Genomic DNA, 12,102 nt, shown 5'->3' with positions numbered 1-12,102 from the left:
GCTATTACAAAGGATGGGAACTGGAGCTTTCAAGCTTTAAAAATAATGCCAAAGCACCATAAAAGTTGTCCACGTGACTTATATGCTCTATGCCAAGTCTTCTGAAGACACATGATAGCTTAGTGTGAGGAATAGACCAAAATTCAAATCATTATTCACTGAAAATCTTGACATCCACCTTAGCTCTGAATATCTGATTAATGAACAAATCGTTCTCTTGAGTCACAACTTTTCAATAATTCAATCAGTAAATCCGGTTCATAAAACTGGCCTTAATGATTCACCAATGCGATTGATCCAGTTCTTGACCTCACTGACTCGTTCCCGTCACAACAGGCTTTGAGTTAACAGCTCACTGGAGGGGAATAATATCTGTGCACAATGAATTAAATTTGGGTCTATTTCTCACCCAAAGCTGTATAACTATTTTAAGTTATATTGACCACTCCTTTTGTACTTTAATGATATTTTCTTGTATTTTGTTTAAGCATAACTCCAGTCTCCATTCATTGTAATTGCATGGAAAAGAGCAACCAGCACATTTAAAATGTCTCCTTTTAGTGCTACGGAAGAAAAAATAACAGTGATACAGGGTTGAAATGGCATGATGGTGACTAAATGATGACACAATTAAAATGTTGTATTATTTTGTCCATGTCTGTAGAATGTTTTGCTCTTTTTATCAATAAATGTATTCATATTTAAAAACACAGTTCGGTTATCACATCAACGTGTGTTTCTCTTGCAGTGGATGGTTGCATACACAGAGCTGCTGGTCATCTTCTGTATGATGAGTGCCACTCGTTAAACGGCTGTGACACCGGCAAAGCCAAGATCACCTGTGGCTATGACCTCCCTGCCAAATGTAAGTTCCAGCCTCACTGGCTTATTTTTTCAGGAAACTGAAAACACCGCTGTGTGCAGAAACCATGACCTATACAACACTCCCATATAAGATGCCTAACCTTGTCGTTCCTTACTGCTTAATGACCTGAAAGAGTTAATTGACAGACTAATGAGTGAGTGCTACCTCGAGTTTGTGATATTCTTGCGGCAGAGCACCCATTGTTTGCTGCAATGCATTTTGAGTCTGCGTGTGTGATTAATGGAGTGGTATTATTAGTGCTCTGATTATCATGATGACTTGCTGTGGTGTGCTTGGCTGGCTGAAGGGGCCATCTGTACTCCAACAAAGACATTAATGGAACTATTAGTTTGTAATTTGATTGATATTTCATCCTTGATTTATTCCATTAGCTTATGGCATTCTCTGACTCAAGTGAGTGATGACAAGCATCACGCTGGTAACGGCTGGAGGACAACAACGCAACATGCCATGAGGTTTAGAATGCACCACATCAGGGGAGGGTGTGTTGTGTCTTGTCGTCAGCCTGCTGTGGAAAAGATGTGCTTAAAACATTGAAGAACCCTAAGAGATGGGCTTGTCCAGATGTGGCCCAAGGTAGATATAAAGGGTTGTATCTCTTGTAAACTGCCACGAGTTGCCAATATAACAGCCCAATATATAAGCCTCAGAAGGGATACCCACAGAGACCGCCCACAATCTGTTTACTGACCATCTGATGCATAATGCACAGAAAAACTGGTTATTAAACTAAATAACTGTATTTATTACTTCTAGAAGGACATAAATATTTATGCATTTTCTGTTACTGTTCATCTAAACGGTGTGTAGTGTACTCATAATTATATCTTAGACTGTTTATTACAGTAGTGCATTAAACTCAAAATGTCTTTCTGCATTAAAACGACCACATAGGTCACATTTGTTTTGCAAAAACCCACTCCTAAACGTCATGTAAAAACAAAACAAACACATCAGATCTTCCTATTTAAAGGAGTCACTTTCAATGGAAGTGAATGGGGGCCAATGTTAAAAAGGTCAGTTTCAAAATTTTAGCTTCAAGACATAAACAATATGTGTGTAAACATGATTTTAGTGTGATAAAATCACTTACTAACCTTTTTTGTGAAGTTATAGCCAATTTTACAACTTCGTTGCCATGACGATGTAATGACAACATGACTAAATGACTGTAGAAATGACAATTTAAACAACTTTACAGCTCAAATAATACATGAGTTTTAAGAGAATTAAAGTAAGTGCTTCACATTTCAGCCTTTAAAACCCTCCAAATATTGCCCCCATTTACTTTCAAGTGCCTCACTGTAACCTCATTTATATATATATATATATATATATATATATATATATATATATATATATATATATATATATATATATGTATATATATATATGTATTTAAAGAAAAGAAGGACCAAGTAGAAATAAATTGTGGTAATCAACATTTTGCCACAAATGCTGTCAATTGAGCTTAGCTTGTATTGAACCTGTGATATCCCTTTAAGTAGATATTTTATCTTATGCTGTTTCAAAACTTATGCTGTTTAGCTAAAGGTCTAACTACGCAAGAGTTATTTGTACCCAGCTATTTTTTGATGCTTTTTCTTTCAGAGCGCTTTCAAAACGGATTTTATTTTTTGCTAGTCAGTTTTGGTTGTTCCATCATTTAAATGCAGGGCAGCTCGAATTTCTGTCAAACATTGTTAGATGTTTGTGATGTTCCACCTGTCTTCGTTAACAAGGAGCTGATATTGACTAAATGTGAATCTCTGCAGTTTTCTCCACTGTCCTTGATCTAATGTTATGTCACTTCTGAGCTAAAACAATTGAATTGGATGCAGCATCCAGCAACCTTGAAGCAATCTTTCTGACAGTGATGCCTGAGCTAAAGCTTTTTGATGGGCTTAGCGAAATCTCCATGGCTGGATGATGTGATTCATTAGTGGATATGGCAGAATATCAGCGAGAGGAACGCACTGTACATATCCACTTCATGCTTTAGGACATATATCAATCCTAAACATACTATAAAATAAGCTGGATTTTGTCTCTGTCTGCATTCTAACATCCTGTCACTTCAACCATTATTTCTCTCTGTCAAAGCTGACGTCTAGAAGTAGAAGTGCTTTCTGTCTCTTATTTCTTCCCCCTCCTTTGTCTCTGTCACTCTACCCATCGTTCAATTTTCTTGTGTTAAATGTTTACTCTGCTCTGACTAATTTCCACCCACACACCCATTCTGAGACTGTTGTGTTTTTCAGACACAACACTTTTTCAGAATGTTGTGGAAGGCCTTCATTAAATAATCGCAGAAAGTGTATTTCAATGCTTTGTACTTGGTTTACAGAAATTGTGCCTTACAAATAACTCCCGCGGCATTACAGGTGATGTTGCCAACATTTCAAGTTGACACTTTCAAGAATGGACCTTGAAGAAAAAATACTTTGTGAAGGATAATTATGTTTTCGGTAAACACCACATGTTAAACCAGAGCCAAAAACATTAAAATTACATTTATGCTTATGCTTTGGCATACACTTTTATATACTGTACTGTATAGCGATGTACTGTTAATTTAAGAGTACATTTGATCCCCATATGATAACCCATAACCTTGTTGTTGTTAGCCCTATTTTCTATCAGTTGTGTTACATGATCTCTTCATAACATACAAAAAAAGCAATCATTTTGGAGAAAGCAGCTTCATTGTGACATCTTTAATCCTTTAATTCGTACCGTCACACATATGTGATGTTTAATAACTGGGCCCCGCAGAGTAGCGTCACACATGTGTTTCTGCAACAGCCAGTTATGTTATAAGCTGTCAGATGCAAACCAGCTTTCGTACTGACACAGGCTGCGCTGGTCAAGCGTCTGTAATTTATATTAGCTCAAACAGTTACTCATATAGTCTTTTTAACTACATAAGAAGCATATATATATATATATATGTGTGTGTGTGTGTATATGTGTGTGTGTGTGTGTGTGTATATATATATGTATGTATATGTACATCCAACTCATCATCAAAGATGATCAATGCGATCATCATCTGATGCATACTGGCATTTATTTACATTAGTAGTCGTTGTGATTTGTCAAACAAATAGCTACTCAGAGTCTTTTCAAGCACATAATGTTTATTTTATGTAACAAACAGACAAATTGTCACCAAAGTACCACGACAACAGTTCATAGCTTGTATATATGTACAGCCGTCATATCTCAATGCGATCTCCCAATGCATGCAGCCACGTCTGCTGATTAGGTGCATATGTGGTTTTCATTCACACAAACATTTCATTCGCACATACGTTTGTTTTCTGAAAAAGCCAAACTATCACAAAAGCCCTACAATATTGGTTTAAAACTCATATACTCACTGTGGATACATGCTGATTTACAGCTATAAACAGCTGTATAAATCAAAAACAGTACAGCAGACATAACCCATTTTTCCCATGTTTACTATATTATATACAGTATTTTTTATGACAAGAAGTCAAAAATGTAAATAATAATACAAACAAAATATTCGTCCGCACTCTGCCTCCCTTGACAGGCTGTGCAGTGTTACTGACAATAATAACTCACTCCAGGGGGCACTGCAGAAGAATTTAGACCCTCCTCATGAAAAGGTTAAGATAGTGAAGGACGCAGCATATGAACAAAACATCATAGACAAAACAGACTTGGTTAGTTAAAATGGTTATGCGTGTAACTTGCAGCATGTTAAAATGCAAATTTATCATCTCGTAGGCTCGTTGTGATTGGGCACACAAGCTCTCTCAACATCCCTAACTTGTATATTTGCGTTCCATCGGCATCTGCTGCAAGATGATTGTATCTACTGTGCACGAGAGACGACCAGGGAGTGAGATGCAAATGGCACAGATGGTCATTTTACCTTTTAAATCTTGGCGTTGTCGAATATTTCCAGCATGGGCTTTTTATGGTTCCTTAATTTGTCAGAACATGAATGCATTTTACCTTCAGCCTGCTCTCAGAAAATACATATTCCTCTCTTTCTGTGAGAGGTGGAGAGTGAGCTTGACTACATCGACCTTTTCAGGAGTCTTACCTGCGGGCATCTCTCCTCCCTCTGAGTTGAGAACAGATATTTCATAGCGTGCAAGGCCACTTTCTTTCACTTTACCTTTTCTTTCTTTCCTGCCTGCCTTCCTTCTAGTTTCAACTCACCTGAGACTGACTCATAGACTGTGGTAATACAGAGCAGACACCACAGACAGAAATTCAGTTTGTGAGCATCTTTAAATGTTGTTATTACTTGAAAAATGATGTAGCAAGAAACATACAAGTACACTAAATGGCCAAATATTTGTGGACATCAGAACACCACATCTCTATGTGCTTGTTGAACATTTTTCCTACAAAATCATGGGCAATAAAGGATTAGTTAACCCAATAATTAAAATTCTGTCATTAGTTACTCTGTTGTTCCATCCCTTTTTGCTTTCTTTCTTCTACTGAACACAAAAGGCCTTATTCACAGTAGCACCAGGAATTTAAACAGCCATATAGTTATTGCAAAGTAACCATAGTTTAACTGCATTTATAGTAAAACAAAATGTAGTAACCACAGGAAAAAACTATGGATGGCACTCCTCACTACCATGCTACATTGATTTACATGTGGTATTTTTAAAACAAACAATGATATTTGTTTAGAAAAATTGTAGCCTAAACATTTTATATATATATATATATATATAAACAAACAATAATTTCATTTGTAATAAAAAGTTGATTCATTCTGCTAATAAATAATTTTCTACACCACATTTCCACCAAAATACTGTTATTACTGCAATTAGTGAACTAAAGTTAAAGCATGGTAAATGTTTATAAGAGGTACCTCTGTTAAAGGGATAGTTCACCCAAAAATGAAAATTCTCTCATCATTTACTCGTGTATGACTTTCTTTCATCTGCAAAACATAATTTAAGAAAAATATCTCTGCTCTGTTGGTCCATGCAATGCAAGTGAATGGGTGCCAACATATTGAAACTCCAAAATGCATATATAGTCAGCATAAAAGTAATATATAAGACTCCAGTGGTTAAATCGATATCTTCTGCAGTCAAAATTATAGGTGTGGGTAAGAAACAGATACATATGCAAATCAGTTTTTACCAGAAATTCTCCTCCCTTCTCAGTAGCGGGTGATATGCACGAAGAATGCATATCACCAAAAACAAAAGAAGGTCTTAAATATTGAACAGTTTCTCACCCACACCGATCATATCACTTCAGAAGATGTGGATTTAACCACTAGAATCTTATGAATTACTTTTATGTTATGTTTCATTTTGGAGCTTCAACATTTTGGCACCCATTCACTTGCAATGTGAGGACCTATAGAGCTGACATATTCTTCTAAAAATCTTCATTTGTGTTCAGCAGAAGAAAGAAAGCCATACACACCAGGTATGGCATGAGGCTGAGTAAATGATGAGTGAATGTTCATTTTTGGTAGAACTATCCCTTTAAGGAGGATTAGTGTAAAACTCAATGTAGAGAAGGTCTGGTCTTACTTAGTCAGTTTGACTTAATTCATGAATAAATTCAATTATGAGAGACACATAGAAGGCCCTTGTCTTTGTCCCAGATGGTGAAAAGATAACAGAGTAAATTAGATCTTTGTTTCTCTTCAACATGTTTTTACCTGTTTATATCTCTAGGGCTTTTCATTGTTGATTTAAAAAAAAAAAAAGAAAATTGGACAAATATACAGAACACTATGTCTGGTCAGAATTGACCCCAGTGTGTTCTGAATGATGTTGGAGAAGAATTCACTTAAAGATGTACCTAGTGAGCTTAACTCCTCCACTCATCAAATACCCATTTCTCAAAGGCAGTCAGCGCCGGCTTGCCTCCCTGCTACAATCTGTCAAGGTCACCTGATGGCAAATGATATTGCCTTAGCTAATGTCGAATTTAAACGCTAAAGAGAGGGGTGGAAAATGAAAGCCTATGGGATAAAATGCTTCCTCGTGTTTGGACAGAGACTCAGAACGCCCAAAGACACGACCCACCACAGCCTCAGGAAAGTGCCTATAAGTAATGAGGTAAAACTCGACTTTTTCTCAGGCGCATACTTATATATATATATGTATATGTGTGTGTATATATAAATATATATATATATATATATATATATATATATATATATATATATATATATATATATATATATATATAATTGTGTGTGTGTTGGGTGGGTGTGTGTGTGTGTATGTGTTATTATGTGGGACCACAGGGGTGTTCATTGGGGGTCATGGTGGGATTGTATTAGTGGGGTTTGAATGTAAAATGTTGATTCCTGGTATATGTATTTGGTTTTTCTTTGTCATGTACATATGAATCAATAAACAAAATTAATTACAAAAAAGAATTAAAGGGCCCTTTTGGATCCCTGTTCCTGTTTGATTAACTTTCTCCAAAGACAAGAAAATTGGGCACGATTAGTGATAATCAAGACAAGTTTTTTTTTTCTTGCCACTTTTTTGTTTTAAAGACTTGTGTATCTTGCAGTCAACTGGGATACTGTGGCAGGATCAGGCTGTCACATGTGGCACACATTACTGAAGACTGGCCCTGGGATGATTAATAAATGACAGTAATTGCATAGCGGATAGAGGGACTAAATAAAACTTTGTTACCTCAATCTGACAATGAAGCCAGTGATTTATTTAGGACGATATACTTTATCTGGTTTATATACATTTCAGTTTAGGAGTCTGTGTGCATGTTTAGAAATTCTATTGTTTAGATAAAGTTATGCTTTTGTTTATAATACATGATCTTAAAAATCTTTTGATCTAAAGGTGCATGCTTAAATGTTTGAAATTAGTTTTGTAGACAAAAATATATTTGTGCCACCGTATTAATTTATTTCATTCTATAACACAAATTTAATAAAAAAAGTTTTTTTAAATTGATGACTTAATAAAGAAAATCAGCCAATATTTGCCGAACATAGATGGGAACTCCTTCAATACTGTTTAAAAAGCATCCCAGGGTGATACCTCAAGACGTTGGTGTAGAAAATGTCAAGAGTACATGTCTGCAAATTCTAGGCAAAGGGTGACTACTTTGAAGATGCTCAAATATTACATAGTTTTTATTTTGGATTTGGTTTATTCCCAACATAATTCCCATAGTTCCTTTTGTTATTCCATAGTTTTGATGACTTTACTATTATTCAATAAAGAATAAGGGTTTCAAAACTTCTGACTTGTAGTGTAAGCGTGTGGAACTTGTAGGATTCATTCTGATTTCATTCAAATGTGAAAAGATCAGTGTTGTAGAATGCCACTTGAATGTGTATTTACTATAAAAGTGTATTAGATTTTGCATAAATATCCCTGTTTAAACAAAATAATCTAATGGAAAACCTCCTTGTAACATCTTTTTGTCTCTTGACACATTCAAAACATCATTATTTGAAAAAGTATCAAATATTAATGCAGCCGTTGATGGTGCTTGAATTTCACTTCAAAACACTTTGGCAATGTGGTCATAAATACTCCGGCTAATCGGTGCAATGTAAATATTAGATGAAGAGTTGTTATGAATTATTGAACCATCAAATAACAGCAGATCCATTCTTTGTGTTTGCAGATGTAACATTTCAGCCCTTTTCCTTTGACTAGAAAACAAAACACAGAGTTGGTTTGTTTGTGTAGCTAAAGCGAGCAGACACAGTTTGGCCAGGGACCGATCTCTGACTGTGATGCATCAGCTTACATTTAAGCACATGTTCAAGTTCTTGTTGAAGAACTCAAGATTTTTTTTCCAAAAAGTCTTCTGTTGTTTTTTGTCCAGAAGCTTTGCTCAGAGTGGTCAAGGTGAAATTTTAAGTCTAAATGTTTACTAGTTGGCAAACAAACCCAAATTGTTGAATTTGTGAGTTTAGGAACTTCCTCACAAACCACTCTATGCCATTCAGCTGATATTTTGGTAAAGGAATATTCACTGAAATGAAAAGAAAAAAATTCTGTCATATTTTATTCACACTCTCACGATTCCAAACCCGAATGACTTTCTCACTTATGTGGAACACGAGGTGAATTTTTGAAGAATATCAAATATTTGAAGTGAATGGGGATAGGAGTCAAGCTCAAAAATTCAAAAAAAAAAAATGAAATAAAAAAAAATAAATCAACATAAAAGTAATTAATTTGACTTGTATGCTTTATTCCAAGTGTTCTGAAGCCATACGATAGCTTTGTGTGACAGTACAGAAGTTTAAATTGTTATTAACTGATAATATTCCCCTCTAGTGAAGCTCTAAGGCTACAAAGTTTAAGACATTGAGGGTAAACACCATCAATTCTTGCGTGCTTAGTGACAGCAGGTCTAATGGGACATTTTTGATTTGGCAGGGGATTTTCAGTAAATAACAACACATTTCGGTCTGGTCCTCACACTTTCCTATCGTATGGCTTGGAAAGTTACATTGAAATATAGTACACAAGACATATGGACCTCTGTTAGGGGCCGTAAACATGCGTTAGACAAACGTCTTTGACTGATGCGCCTGCGTCTCGATGTTTTTCATCGTTTTACACAGGAGTGCTATTTTTTTAGATGCTGTGTCAAGTTAAAAGAAAAATAACTTTGACTGTTAAAAACACCTGCTCCATTCGTGACACTGTCTAGCTCTTCTGTTTGTTTTTTGCACAAGGACATGTTTGTTTGAACGGCCCCTTAGAATGCTTTTATGGTGCTTTTTTTTCTCGTTCTGAAACTTGACAGAACTCGTCCTCATTCACTTTCATTATATGGAAGAGATCGACTAGGATATTCTCCAAAAATACACCTTTTGTGTTCCATGGAAGAAAGAAAGATACAAGTTTAGAACAACATGAGGGTGAGCAACCAATGACAAAAATGTCATTTTTTTGGGGGTGAAATATTTCCATCTACTAAATCAACAAGCTGTATTTTTTAATGTTACGATATTCCACGAGTTGTCACAAACTCAACAAACAAACTTAAACACAATCCATTTAAAACTGCAGGGCAGATTTCAGTGGCTCTACATGTTTTGGGCCACTTGAATGCATGAAGGGTCAACGTGATTTTATCCTCCTCCTCGCTTTCTACTCTTTGTATCTTCTCCTCGAATCCAGCAGGGTCTCATCTTTATTAATGTGCTTCTGCATAAACAAAACTGTGCAGTATTTAGCATCAGCTGTCACTGCAGCGCCCCAGCACATTAATTGTTAAAGCCGAAGAGGACTGCCTGGGAAAAGTTAACATCCCAGAGGAACGTTTAAGACAGATGAGGAAACGAAGGAATGGAAGAATGGAGGAGGAGAGGGGCTTTTACTCTCGCTCTCTGATCTCATGCGAAATCATCCACTGTCTTTTCTTTTTGTTTTTTCCCCGAGGCTGCCACAGATTGGCAGTTCAAAATCTTTTCGGTACCATTTATTGTTCTGTTTTAGTTTTTTCAAAGAACAGAACAAGAAGAAACCTCAACATGCACTCTATATAATGCATCATGAATTTGAGATTAAATGCACAGAAACTACAGACGTTCAAAGGATTTAGGGTCATGTTTGTTTTCTACTTTCGTTTGCACAGTCTACAGATTGCAAAACGTTTGATAATTGTGATTCGGATTCAGGTGTGGTTACGACATAGTGTTATGCATTGATTTATATGTAAACATTAAATGAAGTAAACATCCTTCTGATGTTTTCAAACTACATGTTTGTTTTTATGGCTAGTGCTGAGGAATTTTTTTTTTATTATTATTATTTTTGCCCCACCATGGCAGATGTGCCAACATGCACTGGACATTTTTTTAATTTTTTTATATAAAATTTACTTAAAAATATCTTAAAAGCATAACTATGTAAATAATATTAACCAAATGTTTTTGTTTTGGTTTTACTTAAAATTAACTATTTTAAATATACTTTTAAAAAAAAAAAAAAAAAAAAAAAACAATTATTGTCTTATTGAATCAAGTATACATTTTCTCCAAGTATATGTTAATTCATACTTTTTACTTTCAAACCCAATACTATTACTTTATTTTACAGTAAAATTTCATGCATTGTCCCATACAATTAATATAAAATTAAAATATTAAATAATATAAAAATACTGAATGTTATATTATTTTACCATATAGGGTAAGGTAACAAAGTTAAGCAATGAACATGCTTTTAGTGTCGCATTTCTATTCTTTTTATTATTTTATAACATTTAATTATTGTTATTTATTTTTTTTTTACAGTGCATACCACCTGTGTTTGACCAGCCTGAGTCAGTGCCACCAACAAAATGTTTCTAGCACTCAAAAACTTACAACCCACTTCCAAACCTTTCAAAGCAAATCATTTCTCATTTATAATTAAAATCCCCTTGACTCTCATGTTTTCAGCAATTTGCAGGATTGCGAGGAGCCCCATTTAACGCATCTGGGGTTTAGGAGGAGGCACAAGATGTCCGTCCTGCAGAAGTTGTGTTTCAAACACCCCGTTATAAGTGGGTGTCAGAAGCACAGTGTGATGGATAGACGGAAACTATTTAAGTGAGTGGCGACTAAGGCTAAAACAAGCCTCAGAGTTGGAGTGAGGAAAACAGCCTGTTTGGTCTGCCTTAAATTTGACCACAAACATGCAGGGGTCACCGAGACGACAGGTAGCTCATGCATTCTCAGACAGGCTGCTCATGGACTGAATACTTTATTATTGGGTTGCAAAGCCTGCTGATTGCCTTGGATATTAATGCAGTGAAATGTTTTATAGCTTTCAGCATGTTATGTGATTGCAAACTAGAGACCATCTCAAAAAGAATAGTCTCTGAAAGAGTTTATATCTTATTCTTATTCTTGTTTTTTTCTGAAAGCATGGTTTTTAGCAAGAGTCATTGATGGATGTGTGAGTAATTTAATGTTTGTGGGCTTTGTCTAACGAGTTAATGGGTAATTATCTAAAATTTAGGAGGTCAAGACTGAGATGTTATTTTTCTCCATGGTGAGAGCTGTTCACAGGCTACAAACACACAGCAGCACAATACTGTTGTCCATTCCACTTAAAGGGATAGTTCACCCAAAAATGAAAATTTTCTCATGATTTACTCATCCTTCTGGCATCCCAGATTTGTTCTGGCATTCTACAGAACAAAAATTAAGATTTTTTGAAAAATATTTCAGCTTTTTTATTCCTCACAAT

General features: G+C 35.4%; 1 protein-coding gene across 1 annotated transcript in view; it reads left to right on the top strand.

Moving 5' to 3' along the window:
- Nucleotides 1–12,102, top strand: part of LOC127618298 (neurofilament medium polypeptide-like) — a 741,913-nt gene that overhangs the window by 240,067 nt on the left and 489,744 nt on the right. The window contains exon 3 of the mRNA XM_052090681.1: nt 749–865. The gene's annotated coding sequence lies outside the window, so the exon portion shown is untranslated. The remainder of the gene's footprint in view (nt 1–748; nt 866–12,102) is intronic.

Source organism: Xyrauchen texanus, chromosome 24 (assembly GCF_025860055.1).
Source record: "Xyrauchen texanus isolate HMW12.3.18 chromosome 24, RBS_HiC_50CHRs, whole genome shotgun sequence".
NCBI lineage: Eukaryota > Metazoa > Chordata > Actinopteri > Cypriniformes > Catostomidae > Xyrauchen > Xyrauchen texanus.
Note: the sequence above shows the minus strand (reverse complement) of the source record. Positions and strands in the feature narration are given on the sequence as shown.